The sequence below is a fragment of the Hetaerina americana genome, unplaced genomic scaffold (assembly GCF_022747635.1).
Source record: "Hetaerina americana unplaced genomic scaffold, ioHetAmer1.1.p SCAF_2, whole genome shotgun sequence".
Taxonomy (NCBI): Eukaryota; Metazoa; Arthropoda; class Insecta; order Odonata; family Calopterygidae; genus Hetaerina; species Hetaerina americana.
Window position 1 is genome coordinate 92,786,909 of NW_027286763.1, and position 23,535 is coordinate 92,810,443.

A 23,535-nucleotide genomic window follows, 5' to 3' on the forward strand; every position below is an offset into this window, starting at 1 on the left:
GGCTTTTGGTTTAGAAATTCCTGTAATTTTAGAGATTTGTGCTTTATACTTGCGCCTTATAACTCTTTTCTTTGTGCCAATAGTTTCCTTTGTTTTAATGACGATTTGTAGCAGTTAGTGTGCCGAAATTCTTCTTTAAAATTTAGATTAATTGAAATATGAATTGGCATATTTAAATTAAAATTTAAAATTTTTGTGATATTAGAACTAATTTTGGTATTGGGAGTATAAAAGTGAGACAATGTGATGAATTTAAATGTTAAATTGTAATAAACCTGAACTGTGGACCACGTTATCATCGATCGATTTTTATTTTCGTAACTTTGAGATTGAAATATACTATAGGTCGTATGCTATTCATTAAAACTTCCATCATTTCCTATGGCTTCAGCAGTACTATTGGCAAGCTTTATCGTCAAAGCCGCAATAATAGAGTTGAATAATTTAACTAGTGTTAACTTAATTTTTAAGGGTAGCGATGAAAAATGCACATTATGATGCGAAATTATGACTGAAACGGAAAACGAACTCGACTTGGTTTTTTGAAGTTCGAATGATCTTTGACTACCATGGGATATGAGGTTAGCTCACGGAGAGGATTTCTAGTTTGGATTAACTAATGCAGCCCTTAAATCTAATTTTATTTACTAAAGCATTACTTTGTTGGCGTGGTCCTTGAATTATAATACGAGTAGAACATTGAGGGTCGTTTTCGTGTTAGCATTTTTTTCAAATAAAGATTGGATATATTCGAGTGCATGTGTCCAACGAAGAGGTTAATCGATTTTCATTGTGGCCGATTTCCAAAGAGTTGACCTTAATTCATCGACCGATCCCTAACTTTTACGTGACATTTTCATGGGGTTAATGTATTCGTAATATGTCATTATAGTGATGAAATTTCTTTTAGTGTCTCTGTGTTACACTCGTGCATAAGTCTTGTTTGCCAGGAAATACGGTTTAGACCGACAAACATATAAGACGCTTCCTAATTTTAGCATATTTAGGAATTAATACAATATAGTAACGCCAATACCCACTTTTTGCGGAAAGTCAACGCGAGGAGGGAAAATCAGTTTTACACCACTGATCTTAGCTTTAAAATTTTGAACGAACGAGGGCAGGCCGGCTGCTGGACATAGCGTACTTCACTGTGGTGTTTCGTCAGTCTGAGTAAAATATGCGGGGAGGACCGTAATACTATTTTGCAATCATATAAAAATAATCCAGATTCATTCGATCAGGAATTTAAATTCTGAATCCAAAGAAAATGTTATCGGTCCAGCAACAGTTACACAAAGCAAAACCGTTGAGGTAATAAAAAATTCTTAAATAATTTTATCAAGGCTGTTAATAGAAATAATAAGAACATATAGAGAAACCCTCACGTTTTTAGTAGGTGCACTCTTTTTATAAAATTTATTATGCACAAAATGTAAATAGGTGTTAGACTATCCTAAGGAGATTCATACTTTTGGAACTGAATTTTGATATTTGGCTGTTGAATCTGCTCGAATTTGGAGAAATTAGTCGGATAAATTTATATAGCACGTATTTTCCAAATGGCTGTTCATTAGCGTCCATTGCATCTTATTGCATTCGCTTCCATTCAATCGCCTTGCACTGCGTAATCATTTAAAATGTACTGCCATCTAAAAATATTTATCTTAAGCTGATAGAAATTATAAAATATTCTATTAAATGTCCTAAAATCAACAAGGAGAATTAAGTTTATGAAAAACAAATAAATATGTACGCAAATTTGTGAAGAATGCTCTGCCTGCCGGGGACGGCGTTACTGCTGGTTTTGATATAGAATTATATGCTATTAATGCTTCAATGTACTGTTAATGTAGACATTTTCCTCCAGGTACTCTATTTAAACATAAAACCTTTGGCTAAATGAATGATTTAGTTTCTCTCCTTTAACATTGACTGGTTAGGTGGTTTTCGCCGCAGACAGGTAGTGACGGTGAAGTAACTGACATTCATTTTTCGGTATAGCCCGAAACGCAGGTGAAAAACTGAACACCCAGAGAACTCATAAAAACGTAAAAACGCATGCGGAATAATAGCGCATATGCGTCCAATCAAAGTGTACTTATCTTAATTTCCCAACGAAGACAAAACTTTCACCTTTTTCAAATATCAGTCCCCGGAGAAGTCCCTTGAATTCGTATTGGGGAATTGTAAATTGTCACTTCACTGCTGAAGTAGTCGGCGACCAACGTTTTAGATGTGTATCTCGAGGCTCTTGATGATTTTTTGGTTCAAGGCTGACCCTTAACCTTGTGACATTTTAATGAAAAACAAAGAAAACGCTTATCTCTTTGGAAAAAGGAATGAGCAAGTTTCACTTAAGAATAGGGAAGTTTTCGCTGGCATAAAATATCATAACTGCTGTAAAAATTCGAGCAAAGACTCTTGTTGAAATTAAATATCATGAAAAAAATTAGGTTTTTGTCCCAAATCTGCGACAGTTATATTTCTGTGGTTTCCTAGTTTTAAACGTTCTAAAATTTATTTTGTTTGTTCATTTCCGTTGCATAATGTAAAATATGTAAAAAAGTGATTCATTTGAAGGTAAACCTTCTGAATGACACATAATTGCAAAATTAGGAAGATTTTTTCGTTTGTACTATTTCATAATTTTAAGATATGCTGATTTTCACATCAAGGCGAATGAGCAGAAAAACAAGGAGAAAATTATTAAGTAATACATTAAATGTAAATACATTATTCTGTATAAGTACTTTATACCTTTTTCCAAACTTGGATATTTTTCTGTAATGAAGAAAATGTTGCTGAGATTACCAACAATCTTGGATAAAAAGTGAACAATGTAGATCTCAATGCTAAAGAATGGTCCGAGGTCTATATTTTATGCTCAGTTATTTAACTTCTGCTTTTTCAATTCTTATTGAATGCAGTTGTTAAGGGTTTAGCAATCACTCCTGACATAAGCTGTCTGAGTGACTCGGAAAACACTCTTTGATTCGTTGTGCTAAACGCAGCTCTGTACATCTGTTCTTTTGGTAGGTATAAATACAAATCAATTTTAAAATGAACGTAAGTAGTGAATAACACTTAAAGATGCGGAAAAATGTGTACGATGGTAGAAGCCAAATGGTGCTAATGTAATAGACGGAAGTATTTGAACAGGAAAACTATTAAAACCGGCCTCAACGCTATTTTATGAACTATAATTGGGGAAAAAGTCCAGTTCATTCTGGCTGTACTTTCACTGATAAAATTATATTAATAAAGAGAAGTTGAATTGTATAAAATGCTGCCACTGTAAATAAATAGGATAAAAATAAAAAATATTATCAAAACGCAGGCTCATGATCGCCGGAAGGCTACGTGAAATGAAATGCTTTATTGTTACTCCGTACTAGGTAAAAATCACTTCTTTTGTGATAGCATAATTACGACATTCCTTCCCATTTATGGACCATTTTTGTTATACATCTGAATATTAATTTAAAATGTATTTTTTAAATCTAAATACTCCTATAGCATTGGATTTTTGGCAATTATTTATGACAGCATTCCAAACGCACTATGTACATTCAAATTTGTACATTCCCTTAGCCATTCAAATTCGAAGATGGAAGTCGTTTTCTATTTTGTTCATAAATGAAAAGGAAAACTTCGGCAATAATTACATATTAGCGTATTTTATAGTATTACTTCTAAGATAAAAACATAAAAAATAATTTTTTCTTTTGGTAAATGGTAAACATTTAAATCCTTTTACAATTCTGGGACTAATTTTTCAAATATATATAAGGGAAAGAAAATAATTAAAATAACTTTTATTAATTCAATGTATGCAGGTCGTGTTATTTCTGTGTATGAGGTTTTAGGCTACGGCTGACGCGGGGACATGGGGTCGAATACCGGTGACGCCAATGGGCACAACAACTAATATAAATAACTAATTTTCAATGACATACTTCCCTGGGAAATCTCAGGTAGTAGAGGGAAAGTTGCTTGCCCCCCATCCCCCCCCCAGCAATCCTCTTGATGCTTGAATTTCACACGCCGTATAGCGCTCAAGGAATACCAAGTGAGCTGCACCTCCACCACTCAGGCCAACATTCGGGTTTTTAGATCAATTTATCATCATTAATGGCCATGGTTGATGATTGAAACAGGCCAGCGAATACTGTTTAGGGGCATGATCGATATTGCCATTTTTGCGTTACAACTGAATATATTCGCGATGTTAATCAGTCTTCTCTAATTAATGTTTGTGGTTCTTTTTGCTTAATGTTACATAGCAGAATAAAATAATCAACAGCATCAAGTTTTCAAAAAGAATTTACGTATTCTAATGTGATATTAATGTATTTTCTAACTAAACATATGGAACGCATATATTACAAATTAATCTAATGAATTTTTTCTTACATTTCATAATTATAATGAATCATCTAATTTATTTTCCATTAACTAAGACCTACACAGATTAATCTTATCTCTCTCTACTTAATTTTCATCTTGATCTCTCTTAACCTCCCAACTTCCCATTATTCGTCCCACACACCCAAAAGTACTCCGCAGGTGTTAACGTTGGAAAACAAAGGCGAAATCGCATTGGGCGCGTAACGGCAATAAGCACCCATCCGCCCACAATCTTACGAAATTGACTCCACCCATATTCTATGCTCTGCCTTAGTGTTATAGGGGCTCTTTTCCTCAGAATCCTCCGCCCATTATTCCTAAATTTCTTCGGCAATCCTTTACAATTCAACTATGGATCACGTTGAATACGAGTGTCTTATTTTTTTCGTTTTAAGCGAGCGTTTAGATTTTTAAAAAATATCATGCCAGTTCAATGCATCACAGTGACTAGGTCGAATGAATTTCCATTGCATTTTGGTATATTACAGCTTTTTTAACATATTTTTCTATCACTTCTCTATCTCTGGGGTTCTTGGATCTTCTCTTATTTCCTCAATCTCGTTCTTTTTTCTCAGAAAAAAACTCACCCCCTTATTTAACTCACCTACTCTCGTCGAGCTGAATTTGTCGCTTGGCTCTCTTTCCCTGTCCATCCGTATCGAACATCTTACGGCATTCCCACCCACCTTTTATCGCCAAGCGTTCTTCTTTTGTCAGCCTGTTTTCCCGCCCAACATTGCGGCCGCCCTCCCAAGTCGCTCTCACCACGGTCGTAGATATCTTTCCCCTAAAGCATGTCTTGTTGAATAGCTTGTCGCGTTTGGATTTTCATCGCTGACGTGTTTCCGTTGTCTGTCGTCTCCTTCTTCCCTCTTCGTCGCACCCCCTTTCTTGTCTAAAACACGCCCCGCTCCTTCCCTTTCCATTCCTGTCAGTTTGTAAGGCCACCCCCCGCGTGCCTGCGCTCGTATGAGCACGCGTGTGCTAGCTGACCCAGCCACGCCTCTTCACGTCACCGCTGTTTCTTTGTTCTCAATCCCCCTTCGTACTCCCCTTATTCCTAACTCCGGTCACTACCATATCCCGTTTGTTTTGGCGTGTATGTCAAAGCGTACACGCAGATCCTCACTACTCCCCTCATGAACCTAGTGTTAAATAGAAAAATGAATCGTCACTTTCATAGGCGAAGAAATTTCTTATTTACACTGTGAACCAACGGATTTTCCTGACACTAACCCAACTGAATGTAACCATTTTTAAATGGCAAACCTGTCGATAAGGGTAGTGTTTATTTTTACTTCTGCATTAATCATTGGTTGTTTTATTGCTATGATATAAGTTCAATGATAATAATATCAGCGTATTCTAAAAATGTGAATTATACTGTGAAAAAGGTAAAAGCCCAGCAGTTTACGTCTTCTTGAGAAAGTAAACTCTTAGGACAGTCTATAATGATGATTGATTACAGCTTAGGACTCAGAATGTCTTTAAGCCTGAAAAACAAACTGCCGATTACTCCGGGAAGAGATGCCATCAAAACAGCCTGCTAGGTTAGGGTGATAATGACGATCATATTTAATCGATTAAAAGAAAATAAATTCTGTCTAACTCGGGAATTAACAGATGATTTTGCACAAGTGAAGAAGGATTTATGCATTGAGTATTAGAAACGTTGCCTATATTTTTGTGTACATTCATATAAATACTATTGCTACGAGAAGCAAGGTTTTCTGTATAACCGATAATGTGATTATGTAGCGGTGCATCAAGAATATGATTTTAATGATATTATAATTGATGATATTTGAGTTCATGGAGAAGGTATTAAAACATTTAGGACTGGTGTAATTTTATTATATATATATATATATATATATATATATATATATAGTAAACCATAAACACAGTAATCAACCCAAAGGTGAATATATATATATATATATATATATATATATACATACACATATATTTATTTATTTAAATGAATGAAAGGATATTTAGAACCACTTTACTCCGTTGATCAAGCGATCAGTGCCAATGTTATTTCAAAATTTCAAAACTTTCAATAAGAATAGTCACCCTGTGCAGAGAGTCATGTTGTATAAAGTGATATGCGAACTTCTTGCCTCTAGGGTAATATCTATGTGATTAGCTGAGATTCATAAGTATAAAAATATATCTGCCGTTTACATCACTCATAGTAACGCTTTTTATTACTGTTTTGACATTTTGAATCGAGTTCAAATTCGTCAGCAACTATTTAAACCATTTGCAGGATTTTGAGCACTGTCTATATTTCAATTTCGGAATAATGGACCTAAATTTCATGACACGGTGCTAAACTTTAAAATGAATATCCTTAGAATATACGTTTAAAAGAAATATACTCTTATCTCGAATCTGTGTTCAGAAAACCCTGAACGAGACTCAAAAATTCGCATGCCAAATACGTTTAATTTAAGCTGAAATATTCAATTTGACTGTGTAATTAAATCATTGATCAATGTGCCAATGAAGATTTGCTCAAGCACATCCCCATATTTTTTTTTTGCTTTGAAGCTTACGCATTAACTACTCACCATCTGCAGCTGACACGTTTGGGAAATGGAGTTTATATTGACAGGAAAAGCGAATCCATTTGTATAATAAGACCGAGGTGGGGCGGGTGGAGAGGGCACTTAATAGTTATTGCTTCAGAGGAATTTAGTTAGTCTTTCGTCTCCCTCCACTCATTCAACCCAAGGCGAGTACTAATGAAGACATCGAGTCTTATGTTAATGTGCAGTGAAGACGCGAAACTTAGTTCTCTTTTTTGACTTCCTCACCCACGCCCGAAACTATTCCCTATTCCTTTCTGCCCGGCTAGCTCGGTCGAGTCTGACCCTTACCTTCTCCCACGTCCTCATACCTTCCCTCGAACCGTAACTTTCCATTCAATTTTCTTCCAGGTAAACAATTTTTTTTTCGAAGACCCTTTGCCCTCACCTTAGGAAAGGAAAACATCACATCCTCCCATTAAGTTTTCGCCGCCCTACACCCAAAAGGTGTTGCCTTCTCTCCCACTTTTCCCCTTCGCCCAACAGAGTGGGGAGAAGAGGTCCTGGAAAATTAACGGGGCCCAAGGAGTTCTCTTACGTTGAATCGTTTTTTTTACGAAAAGGATATTTCATTTGCATTTTAAGTGTACTTTTTTGTGGACAAGTACTAAGCCATTCCTTGATTCTTTTCCTACATTTTACCTACCCGCATGTCTGTGTTGACTATTTGTGGTCTACATTCTTACTCTCGATTGGAGAGGTGGCCTTAATTGATCGAAAACAATATCTTCAAATGGCAAAGCCATCTCATGTACTTAGGATGCATAGATTTGATGTTAAAAAATACGATTTTTGTATTCAAAAAGAGAATATGATATATACTTAACTTACAGTGTTACTACAGGTAACATAGCAAACCTATTCCTCTTTTCAATGCATCTTGAACGATATGACCTTTTTTTTCCAAAATTTACAATTAATATTACTAGTTTCATAATGGAAAAAAGAGTGCGAAGTTTTACAAACATTGATTTCTCTTCAATTTTTCAATATTGTCAAAATATTACATACGTATAACTACATATTTTTGCTCAAATCCTTGGCGTAATCGTTTAATACGCAAATCTCTGGACTTCATTCTCACTGGTCCCCAATATTTATTGGTTTTCTTGTCAAGAGAGACTCGCAAGATGTGTCAGAGATTTTGAATGGAAAGGCTTTGTCGTTGTACTGATTTGGATAATGCTGAAGTGATGTAGATAAACATTAGGACAAATGTATATATTTACACACATATATAATCCAGAATGATTCGGTACCCGAAAAGTAACACCGCTGACCGATCCCCCCGGTCAGTAGTTCAACAATTCATCCCTTGGAATAATATATCCTAGATCGCTTTCTCCCAGCCGAAATATTAAAGTATAAGAGTCCAAGTCGATGCTTCAGGTAACAGATTTGTTACTGAGTTTTTGTGGTTTGTTGAGCGAGATCTAAGACTGATTAAGAATTTCTAATGCACTTCTGGGTACCTATTTTTAAATGCAGGCATGTGTTCTCACGTCTGCATTTTTGTGATAACACATGAGTTAAAAAACATTGTTTTTTTTCTAAAGTTAATTAACAACCTTAATAAAACTCTTCCCGGCTGAGCATCATTGATTATTGATTGATCGATTGATTAATTTAATGCATTGCAAATTTCATCTGCTCCTACTTCACTCATTTTAATGCATCTTCGCGGAAGAAATAATGCATCATGGAAAAGATGTTCTCATTAATTGAAATGAATTCAGCTTCTGTGTTACACCAGAATCGAAATAAGCACACCTCCCTCCTGTTTTTATGTGACGTGTGTTGATGTCGATGCAAGGATAATCAGCACCTCCTTCACTCTGTCATTTCTTCTTTCTCTTTGTCAAGTGTTGTCAATGTCGAAATCACCCGTGCAGCTTTCCCATCGTCACTTAAGTGATGAGAATGAAAAGGCAGTCGTCTGTAACGCTCGGAGTAGGAGTAAAAGGCGATTACGTCCATCAAAGGAGTCGAATGCATGCGTTGAAATCAAGTGAAAGCGTTTGACATGCTAGCAAAAATTAAAGCATTTTCAAATTGTGACGGAATGTGGATAAATGTGTAAGATGTCAGTCGCAAAGAGAGCTGATATAGTGAGGTGTGACTCTGGTTGCAGATAACTACAAACATATTTGTACCACTGGAATCGTTATTTCTTATATGTTCAGTTAAAGGAATAATTATCCCATGTAAAATCCATGAAGTCCGCGTCAATGGGAAGATTATTTATGATTTATTTTCCACCATTCTTAGTTGTAATCGATAGAGTGAATGAAAGAGGATGTGTATTTACTGAAAGACAGGTTTGGGTAATCGAGGATAGAATAATATGAAGTGAAAGTAAAATAATGCAATCTTCCATTGTTTAGAACAAAAATTCCCTTGTGATATGAATTGCTATGAACTTCAATGATAAGTACTTGGCTCATTGAATTCCGTCAGCATAAGAAGCAGTTTGCACCGTTAGTTGAGCCATAATCTTCTTTTTTTGTGTATTATGCAAAAAATGTGCAATGTATCTTGCACATTCTAGACTTATTATTAATGCAATTTAGAAGAGGTGATATAGAACCTCTAGAAGTATAGTTTCCAGTAAAAATATTGAATCATGCTCATTTTACTATCTGCTCTAAAAATAAGTAGCGAGAAGGTTTTGTACGTGCATGTATAGTGGACTCTACACAAATTAGGATGCCGCGCAAAATACAACATGTTGTCATGCGTCTTTCTTTAATCACACAGGCGGATATGTATTCCGGGTACAGTCTGCATTGATCTCACGGCCCGCTCTTGCTCTTTTAACGTACTGCAAACCATCCCCACCTTTTTCTTGTGATTTTTAATTAATTTATCTTTTTTTGACTACTGTTCAGTTACGGCTAGAATTCAAAAATGTAACCAGCATAATGTCTTTTCGATTGACATATTGTTAGTGTTCTAGTATTGTTCGTGTTCTAGCATTATTCTTGTATTGTTAGTGTTCTAGCGTAGTGTTCTTCTTTTGCAGTATCTCTCTGTCTCATTACTTTTGACGCTGAAAAATACTTGTAAAACGCTATATAAAAGGTCTAGGGCTCGTACAAATTAGTGCCATAATTGCAAACTCGACTGAAGTGTGTTTGATGCAAGGCTTCATGGTAATTCAATTCAATTCAATTTATTTCTTCACCATAAGCATAGAATTATGCATGGCTTTGTCAATACATGTTTTACACTTCATATCAATAAAAGACGTTATGCAAAATATCAAAACAATATGAAAAATACAAATACATACAATTTACAATTTTCTTGGGATTAACACATTCCAATTATATATTTAAAATGGTATGCATTAGAAAATCATCTACACTATAGAATAATTTACATGAAAGTAGTTTTTTCATGGCACACTTGAATTTAAAGGAACTTTTGATATTTTTAATATAAGCAGGCAATTTATTGTACATAAGTATTCCCTGATGATCTATCCCTTTAATCGTTTTATTTACTCTGTGCTGACTTACATGGAATGCATTTTGGCTTCTCGTATTATGACTATGAAGGTCACAATTTTTAATAAACATGTCTTGATTTTTGTCAATAAGGGACACTGTTTCAAGAATGTACATACAAGGAAGAGGTAAGATTTCTAGTTTTTCAAAAATAGGTTTACTGGGAGCTCTATTATTAGAATTAGTTATTATGCGAAATTATTATACGCAATAAATTACCATTCAAATAGATAGTCATTTTCTCAAAGGCAATATCAATTTTAAATTAATAATATTGTTTGAAATCGATTTTTTAATTATTTTATGCGGCATGCAACGACAAATTCAATTTATGGAATTTCTCCAATTTTGGAAAACTTCCTGTGGCTTGAAGGCGTTGTCATTTCTCTCCCATTTTACTTCCCTAAAAATAATTGATACTGAAAAACATCCTCTCGAGTTTTTTCCTAAAGACACATGAGGAATTTATGAATTAATTAACTTGTTTCCGTGTAGTGAATTACAATGTTGAATTCTTTGTGTCAAGACTCAAACTAGTCAAATGCATAGATACAATTTAGATATGGCATAAAATACAAGTTTTATGGTGACATTTATACCAGGTTCAGAATACAGGCAAAATACGTTGAATGCGGGCACAGATTTTTTAGAAAAGAAGTGACAATAATTTAAAATCTGTTTTCATTTTAATTAAGTGCTGAGGCCAAGCAGTATATTGCTAGCATATGACAGGACATTTTCCAGGAGCTAAAGTAAATCAGTCTTAGGGAATAAAACCAATATTTTAAATGATATTTTATGTAAGGTGTAATGGCGGTTCAATATTTACGGAACTTCCGAGAAAAGCAATATCTATACGCTGGCGACGAACTTGTTATTCTCTCTTTTTAAATATTTTTTTTACGCCAAGGATTTTCCGCATAGTGTGGCGCCACTGGTGAAATTCCCATACTGTGGGCTAATATTGAAATTTATATGAGAGCTCCCGTGGACCCAAAAATTCTATTAACGTGAAGAGGAAATTTGAATTCAGAAAATAATATTAAAAAATGCCACCGGTGGTAGATAAAACTAAGTTACAATGACTATCAGTCAGGTAAAATAATGTGACTAGAAACAGTAGAAATCAGTAGCGCTACATTAACCATAATCTTGATGGCCATTATGGAATAGAAAATACAAATATTGACGAATGCGGCTGTGGTCAATTTATTGTTGACAATTTATCCATCGTAATCCTTGTGTCTATATTTGTGTACTAATTTTCCACTGAATAATGTTATACAGAAATACACCTACATTTGACGTGGCGGTTGAATAAAAGGTGACAATTCTTAATCCATTTATGGATGAATTTTAGTAGGAATAAGGGAGATAGAAAAATGATGTAGTCAGATTATCAACCATGGATTACAAATCTAGGATTTCAGAAATATTTTCCGGTGTATATTTTATAATTTTTAAATTTTGAGTTACGTACCGGTGTCCTTTATTAGTGTTTTTCGCACCATAATTAGTGTTTCTTGATTTGATAGAAATTTCTGTATTTTGAATTTTATTGAGATCCCCGAGTTAAAAGAGTTTCTTGATATCCAACTATGACACATCCGTAATAGAGATTGGAGTCACTTCTTTATAACCAAATCGCTTTGTAATGAGGTATTTGGCTATCTCCAGCCCTTACGGGTTTGGTAATCTGCCTCGCACCTTCTTTTATCCTCGAATTATTGCCAGATACAGTCGGTAGTTACACTTCCTATTTGAGGGTTTTTCATGAGGAGCGCCCAGCTTTTTGAGGAATCTTATTTTCACATCTCCGTTGCTCATTTCTCCAACGCCACAGGAGTTTTATTTCGTTGCCACAGTTTTTTTCTCATTATCTTCTTCTCTCACGCTGCCTCAGGTCCTCGTTCCCACAACAGTGCATTAACATTCCAGCCAACGCTTTGCGGGACGCCGGTGGTTAATCCTTATTTCCCTAACTTTTTAAGACTCCATATATTTCGTTTCTAAAATGAATGTAAGAAGGAAAATTATGTGATGCTACCCATACCGTCCTTAATCTTTCTCATTTGAGACAAGGGCTTCAATGACTTCCCGCATCGTGAGATACGAGAAGTAGTTACATTAATTTACATTAAGTGAGTGTACCGAAAGGGGAGGGAAATTTCATTCTTTCGAAAGTTTTCATGGATTCACAGGAAACGTTTTAGGGTGTGGTGTCTCATTGTGCGTGTGATTATGGGAGTAATAAAACTAGCAAAATCCGTTTAACCTAAATGTCATCTTCAGTTTCTGAGAGTGGGAGTTAGTCACTGTCATTTTGTTGTGTTTTGGAAGGTTTCCACCTCGCTTTTGAAAGAACCGCGGCTCGGGTCGGGGCGATGATGAAGGATCAACGGCTGTAACAAAGAAGTTCCATTAACAAGGTGAAATATTTAGTCCTGATGTTGGATTTTGAGATAGAGATGATTTTGCGGATGTCAGTTCATCATGAAAATAATATTTATTGCATATAAAATTTCACAACTTCCCTTACTTTTTTTACTCTCGATCGGTTTCGGTAAAATTTTATGTGTATTTTAATCTTCTCTGTTTGAGACCTATTGCGCATGAATTATTCGCCGGCTATTTGAATATATGCAAACTAAGCTTATTTACGGAAAATTCGGATAAGTGATCCAAATGTCATAAGTTTTAATTTATCGCTTCCTGGGCGCTTATGATTCAATTTATTCTTGCCTCTCAAGTGGTAGCTCTTTAAAATTTATTTTATTTGTGAAGGTTCAATAAATAGTTTGGTTGAGCAATTTCTAGCTTAGGAATTTAAATAATTTTTGAGAAAATATTTTATAGCTGTTATAGATACTTAAATTTAAATTTTTATGCAATCCACTATTTTCCATGTATTAGTATTCATATAGAATTATCTAATACAAGATATGACTACCTTAGCACATATCAGAATAACATTCCAAGGTTTACAGACACGCATGACACCTCCATTTTTAGTTAAATCGTGATCGAGAGTGAAAGAAATTCTGAACTAAAAATTAAATAATATGCTGAACTAAAAAAAACTGGCGATTAAAGTGTTCTAATCTGTGTAATGCTTATATCTACCTGCCTTTTGAAAGTGCTCTTTTCTAGGTCTCCCGCCTGGAGGACCTTGTCCTTGCTTGTGTCGCGGTCTACCGACCTGGAGACGCCACCTGGAATGCTAGCTAAACTATTTACTTAAGCAAACTTGCTCTGTAATAAATCTATTAAAACGCATAGTTCTCGATAATATCACCGTTACTCAACAACTCAATTAATACTCTTGGCATTTTGAATGTTTTATTCATTAAAGTAGGACTACTGATCAAATGCATCAAAGTGGAGCTAGTAATATTCAAGGGTTCTATGAATAGTATTTATTATTATTTTTATATAGACTTGCAAAACTGCTGGAATTAAATTTTGATGTATCGCCCAAATCTGTGTATAACATTATTCAACTAAAATTTTCCAATATTCTACAATAAATACATATAGAAGGAAACTAAGAGGTAGATCAAATGGTAGAAGTGGCTTTCTTGATATTATAGAAGAAGGGTGGCCAGCCATTAAATATTGAGAACACAATTCGGAAAATACCTAAAGTAATAATAAAACCATGAAATATCATTCTTAGCTCATAAAACTTGAACTCAGGACAAACTATTTACATCGATAATAAAAATGTCATCAAGATATATTCGGAGTCTATTTCTTTACAGTTTTGGGAAAATGAGGGTGGAGACAGCATGGAAGGGCAGATTGGGAGCAATTAAATCTGAAGAATTATGAATATGAAGTGGAAGATCGAATAAGTAAGAGTTTCTACTAATATTTAAGTAGCTTATATGTTTGTCTAAAATGAATCCCTTCAACGCCCTCCAGGAAACATTTTATCTTTCAAAATTGTAGTAACGTCTTCAAATTGCAGAAAATGCGATGACTGAATTTTTGTTGTGAGAATATTAAACTTTTGGAAAATGAATTCTCATAACTCTTATTTTCTGAATCGATTCTTCTTGTATCATCAGGGACATCTTATTCCCTACATTGAGTGAGTGGTACCTCTCTCTAGTCGGGCCAAAAGACCCAGCTCACCCCCCAAGAATCCCATCGCCAGTTCAATGTTGTTCTCATTTATACATTGCACTTCTTATGATTGAAGACTGAGGCATTCTTGAGGAAACAGCCAAATTATCAATTATTGTAACTGATTTTCGAATCAAATTTTTAATAGCTCTGGTTACAATATTTTTGGCTAAGTAATTAACAAAGATTAAAATCTAATATTCAATCCATTTTATTTCCTTTTTTCCTTATCTGTATCTCATAGTTACTTTCAATTATATTTATACGAATATACTTCAGTGTACCGTACATAAATAGATACTAGGCATGCTTAGGTATTGCATGGTAGAAGTACGTGAAATTAAAAATGTAGTCGTATTTGGACAAATATAAAAAATGACAAGCTTCTGATCAAAAATGAAGCATGCTCCGTAAACAATAGTGGTGACGATTTTAGTGAGCGTAACCCAAGCTAAAAATCGATCAATGTTCAAAGAAAATAGAATAAATAAATATCCAGCCCGAAGTTTCAAAAAAGGCTCTGGGGGTGTGGCTCAACTTCTATGATGAATTAACCTTCCGTCCAAATCCAGATTTGTCAGGCTATGCGGCAGTAAATTGTAGTCGGAGTGTTGTCAAATAATCCCAGAGTGCGAACTTAGCCAACGAACTATCGGCAAACTTGGTGACCTAGTGGGCGATTTATAAATTGATTTAAGTCAATCGCATGTCTTGACCGTGTCTACACAGTACTTGTATTAGGAAACACGGAGTCAAAACTTTGCATCATCCTCTGGCTTGTGTAGCTTAGCCTTCAGAGCGAGCTGCCCTAGATATTTATCCGCCAGACGACTAAGCTAACGGAGGATAAGGTATTACAGCTCTCTGAAATTCACGTCTTAACTCATTCATCGACGTTATTTCCGTCACGAGAACGGCTCCCGCATTCTACTTCACCTTCCACCCCCTCTCTAATGAGAATTCTGTCCCTCCCCGTGTTCCCCCTCGGCTACTGACCGATTTTCTTCCCCTTCCACGGAACCTTCTCCGCAATTCATCAACCTTATTTTGTTGGCTCCATTAGTCGCTCTTATCCCTTTTAAGGATAGGAACAACGGTCCGGTAGGCGTTGGCCTTCTTTCAGGACAGCCTCGCTAGGAATTCGTGTCTTCACGGAAATCGCAAGAGTAGAGGAAGGATTCCGCAACGGTCGTAGTTTTTCGCGACAGCAGGTTTTTGTTTCTGTGTGCTTCAGAGTGTGACTGGTATGGTCAACGTGTCCTCGGCAATATATTCGGTCGTTGTCTTAAGCTTAAAACTTGTAAACTGCTCCAAATATATGGGAGTTGCATTTAAAATGTTTTAATATTTGACCTCACGTCACCAAACTGTTTTCTATATTTAAAAAAAATCTTTAAATAATGGTAATAATTGTAACTTGAGAAGATTAATTAGATTTTCATCCTGGGATTGGACAAACAGGTTAACAGTATGGTTTACAATTTTATGGTGTATTCAATTTTTTCGAAAGTTTTCATACAACTATAACACCTCTTAAAAAGCTTGTTTTGATGTGATTTTGGTTTTGTTATATATAAACAATTTTTATTGCTCTGGGAGCAAAGTCCCTTGGAGCAGAATACAGATTACATTAGGTTTTGAAACCTATGGAGTGAAACTGGTTCTAAACTAGTGAAACGACATAATTTAACATCAGTTGAACGTAACATATAGTACAATACATACATACAAATACAAATAACAATAGTTAAATATTTAGCCTGATAGAACAGTAATAAGGTCATTTTGGTAGTGTGATAGACAGATATTCAAACATTTTCCTGTTGAATTGGGATGTGTTCCTGGATAATTTTACATTATTAGGCAAAGAGTGCCATAGTTTACAGGATGAAATACTGAATGACTTTTCATATATAGCCGTGTGGTATTTGGGAAGATGGAATGTTTTTGTAATGCGGGTTGATCTCTTTGTCGTAAGTGAATTGAATATAAAATTTTCATATAAATATGAAGGGGTTTTTAAATTCAGAACTTTAAATAATTGTGAGGCCTTTTGAAGCATTCTCCTCTGATCGAGCTTTAACCAATTCAACATTTTATAGTTTGGAGTTACACGTTCATGAAAACGCATATTAAAGATGAATCGTAGACAAGAATTTTGGAGCCTTTGTAATTTGTTACTTAGCTCCTTATTCACATCAGCGTAGACAACTGAGCAATAGTCGAGATGTGGTAATACTAACGTTTGAACAAGCTTCTGGCGTAACGTTATAGGGATTAGGTGTCTGAAATGCTTCATTGTGTAAAGAGTTTTGTGAACTTTATTAGAAATGGCATTTACTTGCTCGCACCAGGTTAAGGTGCTGCTTAGATAAACTCCTAAGCTTTTCACCGTATTTGAGTAGTCAATTTGAATATTTAAAACACTTATTTTAGGGAGATCACTTGCGAGCAGCATATGTACATTGGCGGTGCTTCCAAAGATTATCGACTTGGTCTTTTTGGGATTTAGATTTAGCCGATTTTCAGTCAGCCATTCACAGATGAGTTGGATATCCTTGTTGACCAAGTCAATGGCATGGTTAAATTCAGAGGGGTAGGACTCAAGATATATCTGTCGATCGTCAGCATAAAAGTGATGTTTAAAATGAGTTATTATGGTAGCTAGTTCTTTTATAAAAATAGTAAATAATAAAGGCCCGAGAATTGACCCCTGTGGAACTCCACATAGGACAGGTTGGAAAACAGATTCATTCCCGTCTTCATCTTTAACAGCTTGATGACGATTAGACAGATAGGAGCGGAACCAGCGAAGGACAGAGTAAGAGAACTTGAGTTTGCTCATACGTTCCAGTAGTATGCCGTGGTCTACTGAATCAAAAGCCGTGCTCAAATCGAATTGGACTAAAAATGTTACCTTTTTTGCGTCTATGGATCTGCGTTATCATCAGTTACCTTTATCAAAGCCGACTGAGTGCTATTGAGCTTACGAAAGCCCGACTGATACTCATCGAAGAAATTGTGCCGCGTAAGATGCTCCACTGTAACCGTATGAACGATTCGCTCGAGAGGTTTGGAAATAGAGCAAAGAAGGGCAATAGGTCGGTAGTCAGACATTTATTTCGGAGTTGTTATTTTCATTATTGGCCGAACTAGGGCAGATTTCCACAGGGTGGGGAATATAGAGTAATTGAGTGAACAGTTATAGATGTTTAGTATCATAGGCATTACTACTGGGAGAATAACCTTTAGCATTCTTGCACTGATTCCATCGACTCCTGTTGAATTTGATTTTAAACTTTTCACTTGTGTTATCAGCATTTCGGGTGTATAGTGGGGGAAATAAAGCCTTCCATCGTCAAAGTCAGAGAATAATGCATGATCTAATGGAGTGAGATTATTTTGGGTTTGAGTAGAATGGTTACCATCCTCGACATCATTTTCATCCTTAAAAGCAGACGTGAGAAAGTAGCTATTTAAATCATCCAAGGGGAAGTTCATTTTGAATGGGGGACGTCTAGGCTTTCCAAGTCCGAGGCGCCTCAGCTCCTGCCAAGTGGACTTTATGTCCCATTTATCGGAAAAGCACGAAACATAGTATTTTTGTTTAGCGGTACGGATTCGGTGCTGCACTTGATTGCGAGCCACTTTGTATTGTCCGTGAAGGTTCGGGAGTTGAGTTCTTCTGAAATTACGGCGAAGACGATCCCTAACGGCCATGAGGTTCCTAATTTCGGAGGTTAACCATGGAGCTGGATGACGTTTTGGCTGAATAACTTTTTTTGGCGCATGTATATCAAAGAGTTGCATGAGCATTGTATTGAAGATATTAATTTTTTTATCCACCAGATGGGTTTTGAAAAGTTCACTTAGATTAGTTTCAAGTGAGTCTGCAGCAAATTTGGACAAATCAAAATTCTTGAAATCACGAAAACACATATAATTAGGTTTATAATTTTGCAGTTTAAATCTATATTTAATGAAAACTAGGCCGTGTTCAGACAAAAAAGAGACAGGGAGCTGTCCATACTCTTCAACCTTGGACATGTCGTCGACAATAAAGAGGTCTAGGAGGGTACTGCTATTCACAAGATTATGGGTGGGCTGGTAGGGAATGAGGAATAGGTTACAACTAAATAGTAGGTCACTGAGATAGGTGCTATTGTGCGTTTTCTTCATGATGTCAATGTTAAAGTCACCACACAGAATCACGCCTTTGTAGCTAGGAAGAAGACGGATCAGAGAAGGCTCGAAGTCTTCAGACATATGGCCTGTTTTCGGGGGTCTGTACACGACACAAAACAATATTTTACCCTCCTTTCCAGCTATTTCAATGAACATATATTCTGGCCTGAAGGGGGAACCATCAGACTTTAACAGCAATTTAAATGATAAGCTCTCGTGCAAGTACACACAAACACCACCACCAACTCTTCCTGGTCTGTCATTTCGCAAAATGTTGTAATTACTTAGTTTGACGGATTCCGAAGAGATGTTTTCGTTAAGCCAACTTTCTATACATAGTATACACACACACACACACACACACACACACACACATATATATATATATATATATATATATATATATATATATATATATATATATATATATATATGTATATATGTGTGTGTGTTAATTAAATAAGGGATTAGTGAAATATGTCATGTAGTTTACGCAATGACTTTACCCAAACAGGTACGCAACAGAATAATTATCAAGAAAAGGTTCATTAAATATCTGTAACAACATATTTTACATGATGAATTTTGAAAAATCATAAGAATATAATTTATCTTCTTAGTTTATTATCTAGTATTGCCAGAATTATCCACGTCGAAATATCAAGATTTAAAAGACGATATTTCGAGACGATTGAAATAATATTTCTACTGCTGAAACGAATTTGCAATAGTCTATACGATTAAAATATTATTAGGATTTTAAACTTGAGAGGTGAGAGCTTCTTTCCAGGTCAATTACGTTTGGCGTTAAGTCCCATACTCCGTTCTCATTATTCTTGTACATACATCCCCCCCAGAAGTTTAAGTGACCCTTTCTGATACTTGGCGTCGGCTCAAGCTTTGTAGGCGAGAAACGAAGAGATTGAAGTTTTTATAATAGATTCCCAGGTGATGACGCGTTTCTCCATGTTCCGATTGATCGATTGCTCAGTTGACAGTAAATTGTACGTCGACTCAAAGAGTTGATTCGAGGAGAAAGACTTGTTGAATGACTTGCGACATCTTCATACCCTCTTGTAATGAATAATTTATCAAGTCCGGGAAAAACGTGACGCATGCGAAACTCTAAGAAGCAGGTATTGTCGGCAATGGATGTTACTGACATCATGAATGGGGGTGAGTAATAATAATTCGTAGGACTTTAAATTGAACGTTAAGGACGTACATTCGATAACTTAAGTATTATTTAAATTTGATATATTGGTGGGAAAAATCGACCGGGTACTTTCACCTTTAATCTTTTATTTTCATTAGTACTAATTGAAAGACGGATCTCATGGAAAATAAGCATTGGCAGATTGGCAGAAGTATTAGCAGCTGAGTTTTTCTTCTTGTAAAAATAGATAATTGAAAATTATCTGACAATGATTACATGCTATGAGCTTGAAACTGTTTGAATAGGGTTATAAGTAATGCATTCGTGATCAAGCACACACACATATATACATATACATACATAGGTAGATAGCATATACAAAATGCGTTCCAAAAGTAATGCAATTGAATATCCCGCGCCGCTCCTATTAATCGGAGTGTGATCGAACCACTTGAAGTAGGTGGGCAGACGCTAAGCTTTACCGCGAAACCTCGGCGCGCCGACCGTGTCTCGAAAAAAATGGAATCGAAGACCGAGCGGAAATTTCAAGAGAACTTTTGCAGCGTATTGGTAAGGAACCTGATTTTTTGTACAACGTCACCACTGGTGATGAAACCTGGGTTTTAGAAGACGACCCAGGAATAAAACGCCAAAGCTTTGAATGGCATAACGACCAGTCCCCCAAGCCCAAAAAGGCAAGAATGAGCAAATAAAAAGTGAAAACAATGATCATTGTCTTTTTCGGCAGTAAAGGAGTGGTCCATAAGGATTTTGTTCCTCAAGACAGAGAGTTAACGCTGCCTACTACGTGGATGTGCTGGTAAGACTCCGAAAAAGGGTCATTGGGACGAAAAAAGACATCTCTGCTACCTGGCAACTCCATCACGACAACGCCCCTTGCCACAACGCGCTAAGAGTTCCTGGCCAAACACCAGGTGCCAATGCTACCCAACCCTCCCTATAGTCCTGACGTCGCCCCAGCAGACTTCTTTTGGTTCACTCGGATTAAGACGGCCCTGAAAGGAACCCGTTTTTCATCCATAGACGAGATCCAATCAGCCGTGATGAAGACCTTGCGAGATGTCCCCGAAGACGCCTTCCAGGGCGCGTACCGGTCATGGCAGAGTCTCTGGAAAAAATGTGTAGAAGCCCAAGGACAGGACTTTGAAGAATTTTAAGTGTTTGTGTAAATATGTTCGACACATTACTTTAAAAAAATCATCGCATTACTTTTGGAACGCACCCTGTATAAGGAGTTTTAGTCAACTTTTAATTATTATTACAATAATGGAGATACACCCTTAATTTTTATTATTTATTTTTAAGACTTTTCTGCATACGAGCCTCTCGTCTCCATTCAAAGTCATAAATCTCATCCAGTGTTTCTTGACCTTTCGAAGGCTGTCATTGTAGACCTCAGCAGATTGCGTTGAAAATCATTGTGCCATCACTTTAATGACGTCAATTGTGTTGTCAAATGTACTTTGTATGTGATGTGGAAGTTTGTTTGCATGTTATGTGGAAGTGTCATTGTATGTAAAAATATTTTGTCTCTTATCTGTTTGTATGGTGCGTGTATGTATGTAATTTTCGTTGTAAGAGTTATCTTTGACCAAACTTGACCGTTGCAACCAGGAATATCGCCTAATTGCAACGTAATTGTAAAATAAAATAAAAAATAAGAACGTGTCGGTTGGGGCGAGATTGGGAGAATAAGGCGGATGTTGCAAAATTTCAAAACCACTTCGCTTTGATTACCAGTCGCTTAGTGGTCGCGATTGCAGTTAGAGACTTCTTTGCTTCTGAAAATGAATCGGAAGCCGTGAACCCTGCGTGCTGACACCTTTGAAATGTGCAATTCCACTGAATAATTTGAATAATTTTCCACGCACTGTCGTAGCTAAGATCAGTCCCTTTTACGATCATTTGGATGGTTGCTATTGGGGCTAGTAGGATAAGCCATCCAATTTCTTCCCATTGGCTGCATCGTCCGTGAATTATAGTTTTCCATGTCTTGGACCGTATATGAGGTTCATGAGGCAGTTTGAAAATTAAGTTTCCTCCTCAAAAATGTGCCATATTACGGCCTATGATTTCCATTAGCAGCCGTAATTTCATCCTGGATTTTTTGGGCACTGAAATATTTAAAATGAAGGAACTTATTCACACTGCGAGTCTCTTGTCATATCCATACTGCAAGTAACTTCAATATATGGTTTCTCGAAAAAACAAATAATCATTAATAGCTGAAATATACAACCTTATGTAAATAAGAATGATTTAATATGCAGACAAAAATTTATTTTGATATTTTAATTATTTCTTAGTAATAATTGTTTGAAAACGATACCTCCACGTATGCATGCATATGCACAAATACGTATATGTGTAATATATGTGTTTTTCCCTCTCATGGACTACAACCTTGACTTGGTGCAAGGACTTGTGCGTTCCGATGACCAGTGAAGCTGTGCTGGTGGGAGTAATAATAATTGATCCTGATAGGGTCACCCATAGTTCGAAGGTTATGAGCAAGAGGAAAGGTAGTCCGCGCAAATTCTGTTCCTCAGTGAGACGGCAGCAAAGGCATCTGACCCCAATGGGAGGGCATTCAGTGATGGTGTCACATTAAAAACACTACTGAGGAAGGCAACGGGAAACCACCTCAATTATCATTCGCAAGATTAAAATGATGGACAGTATAGCGAATGTGAGTCCTGGCACTACGGGGCTCGGCCCAATCGGCCGTGTGTCGTGCCCGGTAGCGGGAGGGGCAAGGCGTCCGCGGTCGTAATCTCACGAAACCCTTGGAAAAGAAAACCGACAGCAGCAGAACGGAGCACGCAGAAGAATAAGACCAAATTATTTAGAATAGGAACGTGGAATGTTAGGACAATGATGAGGACAGGGAAACTGGAGAATATCAAGCGAGAGATGGAGAGAAGTAATATAGACATTTTAGGTCTATGCGAGGTGAGATGGAAAGATAGCGGGGATTACTGGAGTGATAGTTAAAGAGCAATATACAGCGGAGGGGACGAGGGCCAACGAGGGGTTACCATATTATTTAATAAAAAGGTAGAAAGAAAAACGTAGTCAACATAGAACAAGCAGCGGTTAGAATATTACTAGTAGAGACAAAAGCAGAATCGACGAACATGGTTATTATTCAGGTATACATGCCACCAAGCAGCCATGAGGAGGAAGAAGTCGATAGGATATACGATCAGTTAGAGGACATAATCGCGTGTGTTCCTGCAGGGAAACATTTGATAGTGATGGGGAATTGAAATGCGGCGGAAGGCGAAAGAAGGTATGGTGAAATGGTGGACTACGGTTTAGGTACAAGGGGTGACCGCGGGAAGAAAGCAATTGAATTTGCAGGAGAAAGGGGTTAGTCATCACCAACACTTGGTTTGGACACCACAAAAGGCGTCGATATGCGTGGAAAATGCCAGGTAACTGAGAAAGATATCTGTTAGATTATTTTATGGTTAGGCACAGATTTAGGAACAGTGTGATCGACTCGTAGAGCTTCCCGGGAGCGGAT